Genomic DNA, 13,709 nt, shown 5'->3' on the forward strand with positions numbered 1-13,709 from the left:
CACTAGCACGTGTTTCCCCTTTCCGGCAGAGCGCGCATCATTGCGGGCTTGGGATCGATTGAAATGCGCTAAGGAAACCAGCTCTGGGGAGGGAGGGAGGGAAATGCTCTCTTAACATGTGCCAATTCTTCTGTCAAACTCATCAGGGCAGGACAGCGTTCAGACTGAAAGTGTAAGAAGATGTGGAGGGAGACAGAGAATCTGACAGGAGCATCGGACTCACAAGTGCACGAATTTTGCTTTTGGCTTGGATTCAAACGCAGAAGTTGTAAGGAGTTTGGGAAGGAGAAGGGACATTTCAGAAGGAGAAGAAGAAAAAGAAGTTGTTGTTGTTGTTACAGCCCTGGCAAAATCTTTGGTTCTAGCTAATAAAGGAAGCTAGTTGAAATAAAAAAAAAGAAAAAAACGTGGTTTTTTTTTTTCCTTCGCTGTTGTATTCGTTGGTGGTTCGTTATATGGTGTGTTGTTTTATTTCTTGGTCTTATTACCTCTGTGTAAATAGTTTTTTTGAGTGAAGCTAACTTTCTGGACGGGTTGGTTTGTATTTGAGGTAGGATAAATTTCAAGAGGTTTCTTTCCTAGACTTCTGATAGGTATTCCTGGGATTTTGGTTTTGTTTACTGTGTGTATCAACAGAGAGATTTGGTAGGGCCAGCTGGGCTGGCGTGGCCGGGGCGGGGCGCCGTGTCGACGAGTTGACGTCATTCGGCGGCACTCTGCCTGCAGTTCGCCCATGCAGACGGCAGGGGGCGCTGTGCCCGCAGTGCGCCCATGAAGACGGCAGGGGGCGCTGTATAAATAGAGTATTAAGTATAAACTATCTAAAAGAAGAAATAAAAGCTCTATGTCACCTGCAGCTGTAGAAAATTTCAGGCTCCCATGGAGGAAATAGTTTTCCTAAAATCATTACCGTTTTGGGGTTTTTTGCACTCCCCGGTAGCCTGAACGTTTCGACTGCTGCTTTTTTATCCTAAAGCCAGAATGGAAATCCCAGAGTAGAAATACAGGGAAAGAAAGAGAGAAAGAAAGAAAGAAAGAGAGACAGAGAGCGAGACAGAAAGAGAGACAGAGAGAAAGAAAGAAAGAGAGAGAGAGAAAGAAAGGGAGACAGAGAGAGAGACAGAAAGAGAGACAGAGAGAAAGAAAGAAAGAGAGAGAGAGAAAGAAAGGGAGACAGAGAGAGAGACAGAAAGAGAGAGAGAGAAAGAAAGGAAGAGAGACAGAGAGAAAGAAAGAAAGAGAGACAGAGAGAGAGAGACAGAGAGAAAGAAAGAGAGACAGAGAGAGAGAGACAGAGAGAAAGAAAGAAAGAGAGAAAGAAAGAGAGACAGAGAGAAAGAAAGAAAGAGAGAAAGAAAGAGAGACAGAGAGAAAGAAAGAAAGAGAGAGAGAAAGAGAGAGAGACAGAAAGAAAGAGAGTGAGAGAAAGAGAGAAAGAAAGAGAGACAGACGGAAAGAGAGACAGAAAGAGAGACAGAGAGACAGAAAGAGAGACAGAGAGAAAGAAAGAGAGAGAGAAAGAAAGAGAGACAGAGAGAGAGACAGAGAGAGATAGAGAGAAAGAAAGAGAGACAGAGAGAAAGAAAGAAAGAGAGACAGAGAGAAAGAAAGAAAGAGAGAGAGAGAAATAGAGAAAGACAGACAGAAAGAAAGAAAGAGAGAGACAGGAAGAGAGCGAGAGAAAGAAAGAAATAGAGAAAGACAGAAAGAAAGAGCGAAAGAAAGAAAAGGAAACAGGAAAGGAAGAAAAAAAAAAGGAGGAAGAGAAAGGAAGAAAAAAAATGAAAAAGGAAAAGGGTGAGAGTGAAAAAGAAAGAGCGAAAGTGGAAAAGGGGGTGAAAAACAGAGTGAAGCAAAGAAAAAAGAGTTGGAGTGGAAAAGAAAGGACATTCGGGAGGGGCGGTGCTGCCTAAGGTGCTTCCGCGCCCAGGAGCGAAGGAGCCGTTTGATCCCCTGGCGGGAGCGCAGCTCCCGGTGGCGGAGAACGGAGCGGTGGCTGTCAGTCCGAGACTCCAACTCCCGGCAGGCCCTGCGGCCGTAAAGCGCGGCGTCTGACGCAACGGCCGACGCGCCGTAGGAGTGGCTGGCGGGCCGAGGCGGCCGCGTGCCGGGGGAGCGGGCTGGGCGCGGGGAGCTCCCGGCGCCTGTGCCGCGCGGGACGGAGCCGCGGCAGCGACGCTGGAGGGGCGAAGCCTCCGTCCGGCCGCCCGCACGGAGCCGAGCGGCGCGGAAGGGGCGTCCGCCCGGTGCCTCGGCCTCGCTCAGCGGTCCCGGTGGCGGGGGCTGAGCTCGGGCGGGGCGCGCTGCCGCCCGCCGATGGCGGAGCGCCAGGCGGTGCTTTGCTGCCGCGGGCCGGGAGCTGCAGGAGCCGCCCCGGGCGAGCGGCGCCGGGCGCTGCCGCGGTCACTGTGCGGCGGCTGCCCTCGGGCTGGCGGAGGCGCGGGAGCCGCCGAGCTGCAGCCGTCTCCCTCGGGCCGCTGCCGCTGCTGCGGGCGGGGGCGGACGAGCGGCTGCGGAGGCGGCTCCGCGGCGGGCTCAGCCTTGCGAGCAGAGAGCGCTCGACATCGCTGGCATGACACGGCTGCTGAGTGCCTCAGTGCTCGTGGCTCTTCCTTCCACGCAAACAGATGGAGCGGCATCGCTGAGCAGTAAAACACAGCGATGGCCCGGAGAATGGCGAGCGCAAGGAGCGCCGGGCAGGATCCTTCTGATGGCACAGGTGCGATCGGCAAACTCAGCCCCTTGTGCCCCTGCCCTCCCGACCCCCAGGGGAAATGCTCTCCAGCCTCGAGCTGCTGAGAGACAAAACGTGTGATTTGACACTAGGGTCCGGAAAAGGTTTCCGTTTAGATTAGCAAATGCCTCAATCGTTCTTGGTTACATCCTAGGATCGGTTTTAGGCAGTGACTTTCTACCGCTTGTCGGATTTTCTTGTGCAATGGTAAGAAAATAGGCAGGTCTGATACTGGTTTCGCTTTTTTTCTACTTCACCTTCCATGAGCTGCTTTTATCCAAGCAATTGGTTTAAAGTTCTACTGTAGGCGTTTATGGTTCACTTTTTTTTCTTTGCAGCACCCGTGACTTTTTTTTTTCCTCTAAATCGGCAGTGAATATAGCTGAGTAAAATTACCTTGGTTTTCTTCCTTCTTAACTGTTTTTATTGATAATCTTATTTGAATATGCAGAACAAGTGGGTATGTCCTGTAACATAGCCTAGCTTTTCTTGTTTACAGGGTACTCAGAAAATATTTTTCCCTTAGAGTCCCACTGAAACATTCTCCGTGCAATCTCCGTTAAGGTCTGTGTTTACAAATAAGCCACCATCAGTTGAGATATTTGCCTGTGTACCTTTTCCTGTAATTCAGAGCTTGTGTTCTGTGGTTTTTATGATAAACCTATCACACATGTAAAAATGATTTTGCAAGTCTTAATCGTTGAAGGCAGCAAGAAGTGGTTTTAAAGCCTGTTCTTGAGCAGTCAAAGGGAAAAAGTGTGAATTTGATGCTGAACTTGTCCTTTTTCATTTGACTTGCCTTGAATTATTTAGGAAGAGAGAGAACTAGAAAAAGAGAGAAATAGAATTGGTTCTTGAGCCCTCCTAAAATGCTCCCTGTGATTCCGTGTGGAGCCAAAGTGAAGGGTGATGGAACAGAGCCCCTGTGCTTTAGAAGGAAATCAATTTCAACCTGATCTCCACCCTGAGTCTCCCTAATTTCTGTTTTTAAAATGCAAACTCAGTTTAGGAAGTGTTGGGAGTTAGTATTTTGGGGAAGAAATGGCAGTTGCACAAACCGTTCCATTTCCCAGAGGCTCTGGGAAGGATTCATTTTGTAAGCGCTGTAACTGCCATCGGTTGGGGGTTCGGGGTTGGAATGTGCACTTGCCCTCCTATAAAGCACTCGTTCATTTGCATTTCAGTGCCAGGAGTCTGGAGAAACTGGAGAAGAGCCCAAGAGACATTTTTCATCCTGAGATACAAAAGGTAGGAAGTGACTTTTCTTTGTTTGGTTCTTTTTCTTTATGATTTCCTGGAAATAGAAGTAATTAAGTATAGATACCAATGGTTTGTTTCTTCCAGTAGCTAATAATAAGAATAATAATAATCTAATACTACTTAAACTGTCTCTTTATCCATTGAACTGGCCATTTCAAATCCAAACTTGTAAACACAAATAAAACCATAATCCTTGTAGAATCTTTAATAGGAGGGGGCTAAAGATGCTGGTTTTGTTGACAGGATTTATTGGTTCTTGAAGGGCAAGAGGTGAGTACAAGCCTGACTACTTCTTGCTCACAGACCCGTCCGGTGAATACGGCTTTGTATTTTGATGGGCTTTTGATGAGTTCTAAATCAATTGCTCGTTACAGTAAAAATAAGTCCTGTTTTTTTGAACATGACAGCAAAAATAACTTGAAGCACCAACTTAATAATAATAGATCACCAATTTAAGTTAATGATTTTATGCTATACTATCAAAGTTTAAAGGTAAATCATTATGTATTAGGAGATGGTATAAAATGTATGTTCTAATGCGTAGGATGTATGCAAAGATTAGAGGAAACAAATTTTTATGTCTTCTGTTTGACTGTTTACCAAATAATATTTGGTTTTATTTCCCAGGGATTGGTGAATTTTAAATTTGGAGTCCTCTATGCTAAGGATGGTCAGCTTACAGGTGATGAAATGTTCAGTCATGGTGAGGTTTTCACCTTCTCCTTAATTGTTTTGCTCATCTGAAAAAAAAAAAAAAAAAGGCAAGTTAAAAAAGGTATGTTTATTATTTGTTACCCTGTTCTGATCGTTTCCTCAGTATTTGCTGGAGCTCTGCTTACCCAAGCTTTGGGTAAAACAAGCTTTGGGTTCCTTCTGTCCCACTGGGTGTTGCCCAGTTTGGTTGCATCTGGTGAAATTCACCCTGAGCCCTTACAGAACCAGCTCAAACCAGGTGAGAGCCATTCGCAGCTCTCTCAGGACACCCGGAGGAGGATGGGTGACGTTTCTGAGCATCTGGCAAGTGCACTTCTATCAAAACTCGGCCTGTGACATTGCTGGGGAAAACCCTTCTGTATCCTGAAGGGTTCCTCAAAGTCTGTTGAGGATCCAGTTAGCAGTTGCTCACCTGGATGGTTCCAGCTCCTCAAGCTAACACTTGTACTCTTGCCCTGTAGTTTAGATCTATTGTAGTTTTGTTATTTTGCAAGATTTTACGTCTTTGGACAATAATGTGCATTTCACTCTTTGGAACCTCTGGGATCATTCCTTGGTGCAGCACCACCTAATGGGACACTTGGCTGCTGTGCTGAAGGGCTTGGTTACTGGAATTGTAAATCCCGGAGAGTTTGTAAGTCTTCTGTCCCCAGGGAGGTGTCACGCTTTGTTCACCGTTGCTCTGTTTGTCGGGTGCTGCTTCTTGTCGGAAGTATTAACTTCAAACTGCCCTGTTCTTTTTTTAACTTTTTTTCCTGGTTCTCTCCGTAGGGCAGGGAAGGACTCTCGTATCCCGGTCGTCAGACTCAGCGCTGCCCGAGAAGATACAGAGACTGTAAAAATCATAAGAAGCAACTAGGACTGCAGAGGAAACAAACTGGAGAGAACAAAAGGTGATATTGTTCTCCTTCCCCTGGATTAGAAACATCCACTGCGCTTTGATGCCGGTGGCTGCCAGGGGCTCGTTAGGTCTCTTTAGGCAGGTGTAGGTGTTCACCTGTAGGTTCTATTTTTTGGCAAAGGACCACGAGAGAAGTTTATTTATACATCAAAATAAACATTCATCTTATCTGAACATAACCTGTCATCCCATTTCTGACATTAAGGACTCCTGTATAAATACTTGGGGGGTTTTCTCTGTCATTTCTGAATGGTTCCATTTTGGTTCCATCTACCTGCCGGATACTTGAACAAGTCTGAGTGGTTTAAGTGCATACTGCTTCCTTGAAATTCTGTTGGTCTCTGATTGGAACCCTTCTTGTACTGCTTAATGAAAGACTTCTGATGGTGTTTTCTTGCCTGTTTGTGGTTAAGGTCGTGCTCTGATGCATTTACAGAAGCCATGGCAGGAGAGAGTCAGCTGCTGGAGAAGAGGAGACAGTACTATCCCTGTGCAGCACAGAACTGTGCTACTGCTGTGTCATCAGCTGTGTCTGCACTGAAAGTAGCCACCTTCACTTGTAGGTAGCTCCTTGGTGCTTTAGGACACGCTGAGGGATTTATTCCTTTTGGGATCCACGATGAGAATTCCCAAGAGAGGTAGTAGTAATAAGGTATGAGACTGGAAAAAAGCCTGTGTCCTTGGAATGTTGTTGTTGTCGTCAAAAGTTAATTTTTCCTTCTTCCTTAGCCAGTAGTCAGCTTTTTGCTTTATTTTTTGTGGTATCAGTATTTGATTGTTTAAAAAATTGCTTCAAAAGAACTGCAGTGGCTGGCCACCAGGACCTTGTTCCGATTTGCCTATTTGCTTGTAGCTAAAACGTTTCCATATTGTTTATCATTCTATTGAAGAAACTGCTGCCCAGTCAACTAAGAACTGAACATCTCTCCGTCTAGGACATGGGGAGAGGATTTAGGTCGTGTCTTTGTTTCCAGAACAAAGTTCCAGTGTAGTTTCTAACTAGAGGAAAAGGGGGGGGGGGGTGAAGACTCGGGGCTCTGATGCCACTGGGGGCACCCCGAGGTGCCCAGGAGAGGGAGCCCCACTGCGGTGCAGGAGCAGGTATGTTATCACGTACTAGAGAGCAAATTATAAATAGAAATAGGAAAATTATAAATATAAAAATATTTTTTAAGTCGTTAAATAAAGCGTGTTTCTTTTACTTGTCAATAGGCAGGGTTTTGATGATAAAAATTATAAATACAAAGAATATGAAGGTAGAAATCTAAGTCTAGAAATATATCATAAATACATACAGATAACGTTTAAAACTAGAAAAAAAAATCAGTTGCAGCAGTAGATACGATACATAATATAAATAATAATTTAAATACATGTCTAGAATTTTATAGATATTATAGATAATTATTAATAGATTGCATCAAAAGAAACTATAAATATAAATGTGAATATAATTATACAAAGTATAAAAATATTTCGATATCGTTTAAAAGAAGGAGTTTTCTTGTATTTATTTGGTTAGAGATGGGGTTTTTGTTTGGATTAATAGAAGTATTCTAGAAATATAAATCTAACTGTAGAGAGATCCAATCGATAGAGGAGGATATTTCTAAAACCACAACCGAACGCCGCCGCCTTCGGGGGAATCGCACGAGCTCGGCCGAAGCAAAGGCGAGAGCGGCCGACCCTGACGGCCTCGAGCGAACCGAGGCGAGGCTTCCGAGGCTGCCTGAAGCGAAGCGAGCCGAGCTCAGGCGAAGCGAGCCTGCTGCTCTCGTGCGCGCTGCTTAGCGCCAGTGCGCTCCCAGCCTAATGAGCTCCTGCCCGAGCCCGCGCTCCCGGTCGTGTCCGCGCCGTGGCCGGGCCGCCCGCGGGACGCGGCAGCGGGAGAGCCCCGAGCCGGGCGAGCTGAACGGGAGGCGGCGGCGCTTGCCCGCCCGCCGTCGGGGAGCCGAGGCGAGGCGAGCGGAGCCGAGGCGCGCCGAAGGCACAGAGCGGCTGGGAGTTGGGCCGAAGCGAGGCGAGCTCGGCCGAAGAGGCGAATGCAGGCGCCAAGAGCCGAGTGGAGGCGCCAAGAGCCGACTGGAGCCGAGCGTCTCCGGAGCGAGCCGAGCTCCGCCGAGCGCCGCAGCATCCCGGGCAGGGCGAGGCGCCGGGCCGGGCTCGGGGTGCAGCCGGGGCTCTGGGAGGCTTCCCCGCCTGTCCCTCTCTCTAGCCCTCCTTCCTTCTCCCCGTATTCGCCTTCTCTCGCTCCCTTTCCCCCATTCCCTCTCCCCCCGCAAAGCCGGCTCCTTCCTGTCCTGTCCCTAGCCCGCTACTCCCTTCTGTTCCCCCTGTCTCCTTCCTCTGCCCAGCCTCCGTGTACCCTCGTCCCGGGCTTTCCCTTCCCGTGCCGCTTTCCTGCACAGCCCGAGCTCCCTCGCCGCCCTTTGTCGTGCCCTGCTCTCGCTCCTCTCTTCCCGTGCCCCCTTTCCTTCTTTGCCCCGCAGCCGCGGGGCTCGGGCTGCCGGAGAATAAAGCCCCGAGGGCCGGAGCCCGGCGCCCCTGGGCCCTTGCGGGAGTCCCCGCGCGGGGCCGGAGGCTCTCGGCGGATCCCCCCGTGCCGCTCAAGCAGCGCGGCCGACAGCGCCGGAGCTGCGGCTTTGCCGGCATCGCGCTGAGAGCGGCCCCCGCTCCGTGCCGGGCCGTCGCCGCCGTCTGTGCCGCTCCCTCTCTCGCTGCCCCTGGCCCGTGACAGCGAGGCTGGGCAGGAACCTCAAGCCTTCTGGGGGCTGCCCCCCCTTTCTTGTTGCAGCAGAATCCCTTGCTGGGGCCATGCACGTATGGGAAGGGCTTGGTTTAGTTTAAAAAATAAAAAAGACAAAAAAAGTGGGTTTTCTTCCTTCACTGCTGTATTCGCTGGTGGTAGATGGTGTGTTGTTTTATTTCTTGGTCTTATTAACTCTGTGTAAATAGTTTTTTGAGTGAAGCTCACTTTCTGCACGGGTTGGTTTGTATTTGAGGTAGGCTTAATTTCAAGAGGTTTCTTTCCTAGACTTCTGATAAGTATTCCTGGGATTTTGGTTTTGTTTACTGCATGTATCAACAGAGAGATTTGGTAGGGCCAGCTGGGCTGCTGGAGTTTTGGGTGTTAATTTATGAGATGGCTTTTGTTCAATGCAGTTTTGAATTGTTGAAAGGGTTTTAATTGTAGTTGTTTTAAGGCAGTTTTTAAGAATTGTTTGTATCGTTTCACGTTGTTTGTAGTTGGTGTATGATCAGGGATATGGTGGAACTTCTTGAACGTTCTGGTTTTAGCGTTCCTAAGTTCCGATTTCTTTCTGGTTTGTTTTTTTTTTTAGTTTTAGTTTTAGAGACAGGGGCATTTATATGGTGGGTTTTTATAGGCAATATGTTTCTAAATTAGGATAGTGATATTTTTTAGTATTTTAGTAGTTTAGATTTTTTATTTTCATGCTTTTATTTATTTTTTTAATTTTTAAAAATAATTTTTATAGATTATTGGTTATTATTTGTGAGTTAGCATAAAGGTAGACCTTTGGAGGCTTTTTTAGTAATGTTTAGGGTCAGTTGTAGGGTTTTGAGTTTAGTGAGTTGGTTGGATTTAATTTTTCATGGGTGTTTGTTTTTACTAGCAGTTCTGTCATTTTCCATGTGTATCTGAGTTTTTTGGGGTTTTGAGCCATTGGTTTAGGAGGAAGTTTATGATGAGAATGTACGGAGCTTTTGGGCTAGTTATAGTGGGATTTAAAGTTTCTTTACAGTTAGGTTGGTTTGAGTTTTCCTTAGGGTTAAATGTCGTGGGGTCTTTGTTCTGTTAGTCCTAGAAATAGGTTTGGTTTGGATATGCTGCGATGGGATGAGCGTGGGCTGCGTACCGGTGCTGATGAAGGTGCGGTATTTGTGTGGTTCTGATGTGTTGGGTTAATGAATTGATATGGTCTAATATATAGATTAAAGTAGAAATAAATACAAATATAAAAATAAATATAAAATGATAGTGGTAAACATAAATATAGAAAATAGATAGATAAATATAAAAAACTATAATATATAGTATATTATTGTAACACACCATAATATATATAAATGATGGTCTATTTTATATATATATCTAAAGATATATAAATATAGATTGTAAATATAAAAATATTTAAATATAGTTAAAATAAATTGGGTTTTTTTGGATTTGATTTGGTTATAGGCTGGGGTTTTTTATAAATAATATAAATAACATAAAAATAGAAATACAAATATACAAATATACAAATATATATTATATATACTGATATCTATAAATATTTATTATAAATAAATATAAGAAATATACAATATAAAAATGATATATCTATTTTTATATTATTTATATTATTTCTAAAAACCCCCCTTCTCTGTGCAGTCTGTCACAGTTGCCCACAGTCTGTCGTGCTGCTTACAGAAGTGCCAAGAGCCAAAACCTTGAGGAACAGACCTTAATGTGACTCTATAAATGGCTTTAATAATCCCCTCCTTTCTTGTTTTCTTTTTGAGGCAATCCTGATTGCCTTTGGTTTTCTCCAGCCAGAGTTAATCCAAAATCTGTCTCTTTGGGCCCCTTTCTGACCTTGCCTAGAGCACAGCACACTTTGTTCCCCCTTGAATGTTTCTCCTGGCTGGTGAGGCCATGAAAGGAGTGGGAGATGATGTGAGAGGAGCTCAGTGCGGGGCAATTGCAGAGTTCCTCGCTCTCCCCTGTGCAATAAGGAGGGGAGCAGTGCCCAGCAGGCAGACGATGGAACGAGTGGAGATGCCTTGTGAGGAAGGCAGAAGGAATTAATGTCTGCAGGAGCCCAGGGAGCGCTGGGGCTGTAACTGGGAGATGCACAGCAGACATTCTCCCCACACAGGGCAGGGCCGGTTTCTCCTGTTTCTGGGCAATGCCGGGGTGGCTGTCACTGCTGCTGCCACTGGAACTCTCAGCCCAGGGCTCAGGCCATCAGCGCCAGCAATCATCTCTGCCAGCTCATGGGCATTGCTGAATGTCTCCTGTGCTGCTCAGTGACGCTCAGCAGCCTCCGTTCTGCTCAAAATCATTTCAGTGGGAGCTATGAGGCACAAAAATGCTGAGACCGATTTCACAGAGCCACCTGTCCCTCGTGAGTGCAGGGTGCAATCCCAGCAGAGCAGGGGCAGCTCTCCCTGGCTGTGCTTTCTCTCAGCACCTGAATGACCCTCAGTGGTTGGCAGGAAAGGGGCTCCAGTAAAGTGCCTCCTTTCTCCTCTTCCTGGAGTCCCAGCTGCAGAAAGAACTGAGCAGTGGGGTGCAATCCTTGTTTGAAATGGCTGAGAATGAACCTCGATCCCAGCCTCAGAACTGAGCCCCGATCGTTGCGTTTGCCTTCTCCTGGGTGCGCTGCAGTCGCTGCCGTGCCCCAGGGCAGGGATTTGTGTGCCAGCCTTAGCAGGCTGAAGTGTTGGAGATCTCTGGGTGGGCAGGAAATGGAATGGGCTGCCTTGGCCGCACCTGCTCCTGCCAGCTGGATCCAATATCCATGGGGGACTTTGCAGGCACCGCGTGCCTCAGTCCCGCTCCTTAGGACAGGCTCCCAGCTCTGCCCTGGCACTGATCCGGGAGCTCTGGGACACCAAGGGTTTGGAGCGGCCCCTGAGCCTCGGCAATGCCTGCAGGGCTGGAGGCTTCCCTGGGCCAGGGCAGGGAATCCCTGCTCGTTCCCAGGCGGGAATGCCCGGGCTGGAGCAGCTGGGAGGCGTGGCCCATGGAAAGGGACGCGAGCTAAAGGCCGAGAGCTCCGGGGAAAGCAGCGGCTGCTAAGGGAGCTGAGCCAGAGGCAGCCCGGGCAGGGCAGAGGATGGGAATCCTGAAAGGTGAACGCGCCCAGACCGGCAGAGGGCAGAAAGCAAAAGTCCAAGCCAGCAAAAGACAACGTAAACCGTGGAGATAAAAAGACTCTTGAATTTGCCTTTTCATAATGAAATAAATCCAGCTGGAACAACATCAATAAAAGCAGTGGGAAGGATCATAGCAACAGGTGGGGTTTTGCTCAGCTCTGCTTTGCTTTGATTCCACTACAAAAGATCAAGGCTTCTCAGGAAGATGGAAATGAACACATAGGTTGATCCAAGAGCAGTGAAAAGTGGGAATGAGGCACTTTTAGCCCCAGGAATGGCTCTTCCCTTGTGCGCTAAGAGAGCTTCAGCAGCAATTCCCGCTTTGGTGACATTTTCCAACAACGTGGATTTTCTACAGGGGCAGACTTGGAAAAGAGCAGCTCCACGTTGAGATCATGTTGAGAGCTGCTCATGAGTGTCACAGCTGCAGCTCCCCAGAAGCTGAACTGTTCACTGCAGAAAGAAGGAGAGGCAATTTGTTTTGCCATTCTCAGTGTGCTAACAATGTGTGCCATGCAAAGGTCACGAGCAGAGATGGCAGCAGGCTTTGCTCTGAGAAGCAGAACAGGTTGGATTTAGGGCATCCTAAGGAGATTGGAGTGAGACAAAAGCTCAGCTGCTAGGAGCAGAGGAGCACGTGGATCCATCCAGGGATTTCTGTCATGGAAAGCTAAATAGGCAAAGATCTGGCATCAGCTTTAATTGATGGCTGTCATCTTTCCGCTTTTGAGACCTAGTCAGTGGCACGGTATTGGCCAGAGTTTTAAACAGAAAATGGCATCAGGTGTTATGAATCTTAGCTAGGTGTGATTGCGTAAAGAAGGAAAGGAGAACAGCGCTGTTTCTCTTTGTTTTGGAGCCTGCAGCCATGGTGGCTGCTTTGCACAGTGCACGTTGGTAGCGGTCGGTGTGCAAGAGTCTGTCAAATGAATATGAAAGCTTCTGGCCATGCCTTGATCCCGCGCAAGGAGCACAGAGCGAGTTCTCCCCTCAGGAGCAGCCCTGTCGGCCGGCAGTGCCGGCTCCTCCCGGGCACTGCCATGCGCCTCCTCCTGCTGGCGGAGCCCGAGCAGAGAGCCCGCGTCCCCGAGTCCCCGGGCGGGATGCGAGTCCCGGGCTCGGGCCCGTCCCTCTGCTCCCGCTCAGTGCAAGGGGCTCGGTGCCGGCTGCTGCCGAGCCCCGGCCGCTGGGGCTCCGCTTCCTCTGCCAAAGCTGCCGCTGTCCCTGAGCGAGGCGGGGCAGCTGCCATGGCCCGGGAGCGCGGCCATCCTTGGCGAGCTGCTCCTTCCCGGCGGCGGCAGCTGGGAGCTGCCTCAGCCTGAGCTCAGGAGCCGGGCAGGAGCGCCCGGATCGTCACCCGCTGCTGCCCGCTCCGGCCCGGCCACCGGGCACCCCTTCGCTTCCCCCGGGCCGAGCGGATCCGGGGCTGTTCCCCGCGCCGCGGCAGCGCCTGGGGAGCCACGAGCGGCATCGCTCCGTGAGCCGGAGGCGGCGCAACAAACCCGGCTGGGGATAATGGGATATCGCAGTGCTGGGATAACGCGGTATTGCAGACAGGCTGCATTTGATGGCATCCTTTCAGGGCAGGCTTCCTACCTTCTAATGCCACGGGTGGGTTTTTTGCTAGCCTGAAGCAGTTCTCCCAGGAGAATCAAATGTGTGAGAGGTCCATTCCCTGTGACCATCTGTGGGGATGGCCGCAGTCAATTCCACCACCCTGTGAACTGAGACTAATAAATTGGGCATTTTTCTGGTCTCAGAATCGGGAGTCCTGTGGGTTGTTTGCTTGGTTTTTTTTTGTTGTTGTTGTTTTTTGGGTTTGTTTTTTTTTTTTTTTTTTTTTTTTTTTTTTTTTGTGGTGGTGAAGGTGAGGAGGGCTCAGGGACAAAGTGCTCCGCTGCTGGCACTTGGACCCAGTCGCAGCTGGGCAGGCCGAGGGCTGTGAAGCCGGGACTTGAGCCCTGTGTTTCGGGGGTGCAGAACGAGGCTCGCCCAGGCCTGGAGCACAGAGGCCGAGTCCTGCATTTTGGGGCCCGGGGCCAGAGCCCCAATGCTGCGCGCGAGTGCTCGGAAGGCGGAGCCCCGGCCCGGCGCTGTCCGGGCCCGGCCCCGGCCTGACGGGGGCGGCTTCGGGGCTGAGAGAAGCGCTCAGGCGCTCCCTCGTGGCGCTCGGCAGCGGAGGCCGAGCTCCGGCCGAGGCTCTTCCCGGAG

At 48.9% G+C, this 13,709-nt stretch overlaps 1 long non-coding RNA gene across 1 annotated transcript; it reads left to right on the forward strand.

Annotated features, from left to right (window-relative positions):
- The first annotated feature begins 3,915 nt into the window (after positions 1 to 3,915).
- LOC143691997 (uncharacterized) lies at positions 3,916 to 5,788 on the forward strand. The gene is made up of 2 exons (XR_013179842.1): positions 3,916 to 3,982; positions 5,480 to 5,788. It is a non-coding gene; the product is annotated as an uncharacterized LOC143691997 (long non-coding RNA).
- The last annotated feature ends 7,921 nt before the right edge of the window (positions 5,789 to 13,709 follow it).

Source organism: Agelaius phoeniceus, chromosome Z (genome assembly GCF_051311805.1).
Source record: "Agelaius phoeniceus isolate bAgePho1 chromosome Z, bAgePho1.hap1, whole genome shotgun sequence".
In the NCBI taxonomy this organism is placed as follows: Eukaryota; Metazoa; Chordata; class Aves; order Passeriformes; family Icteridae; genus Agelaius; species Agelaius phoeniceus.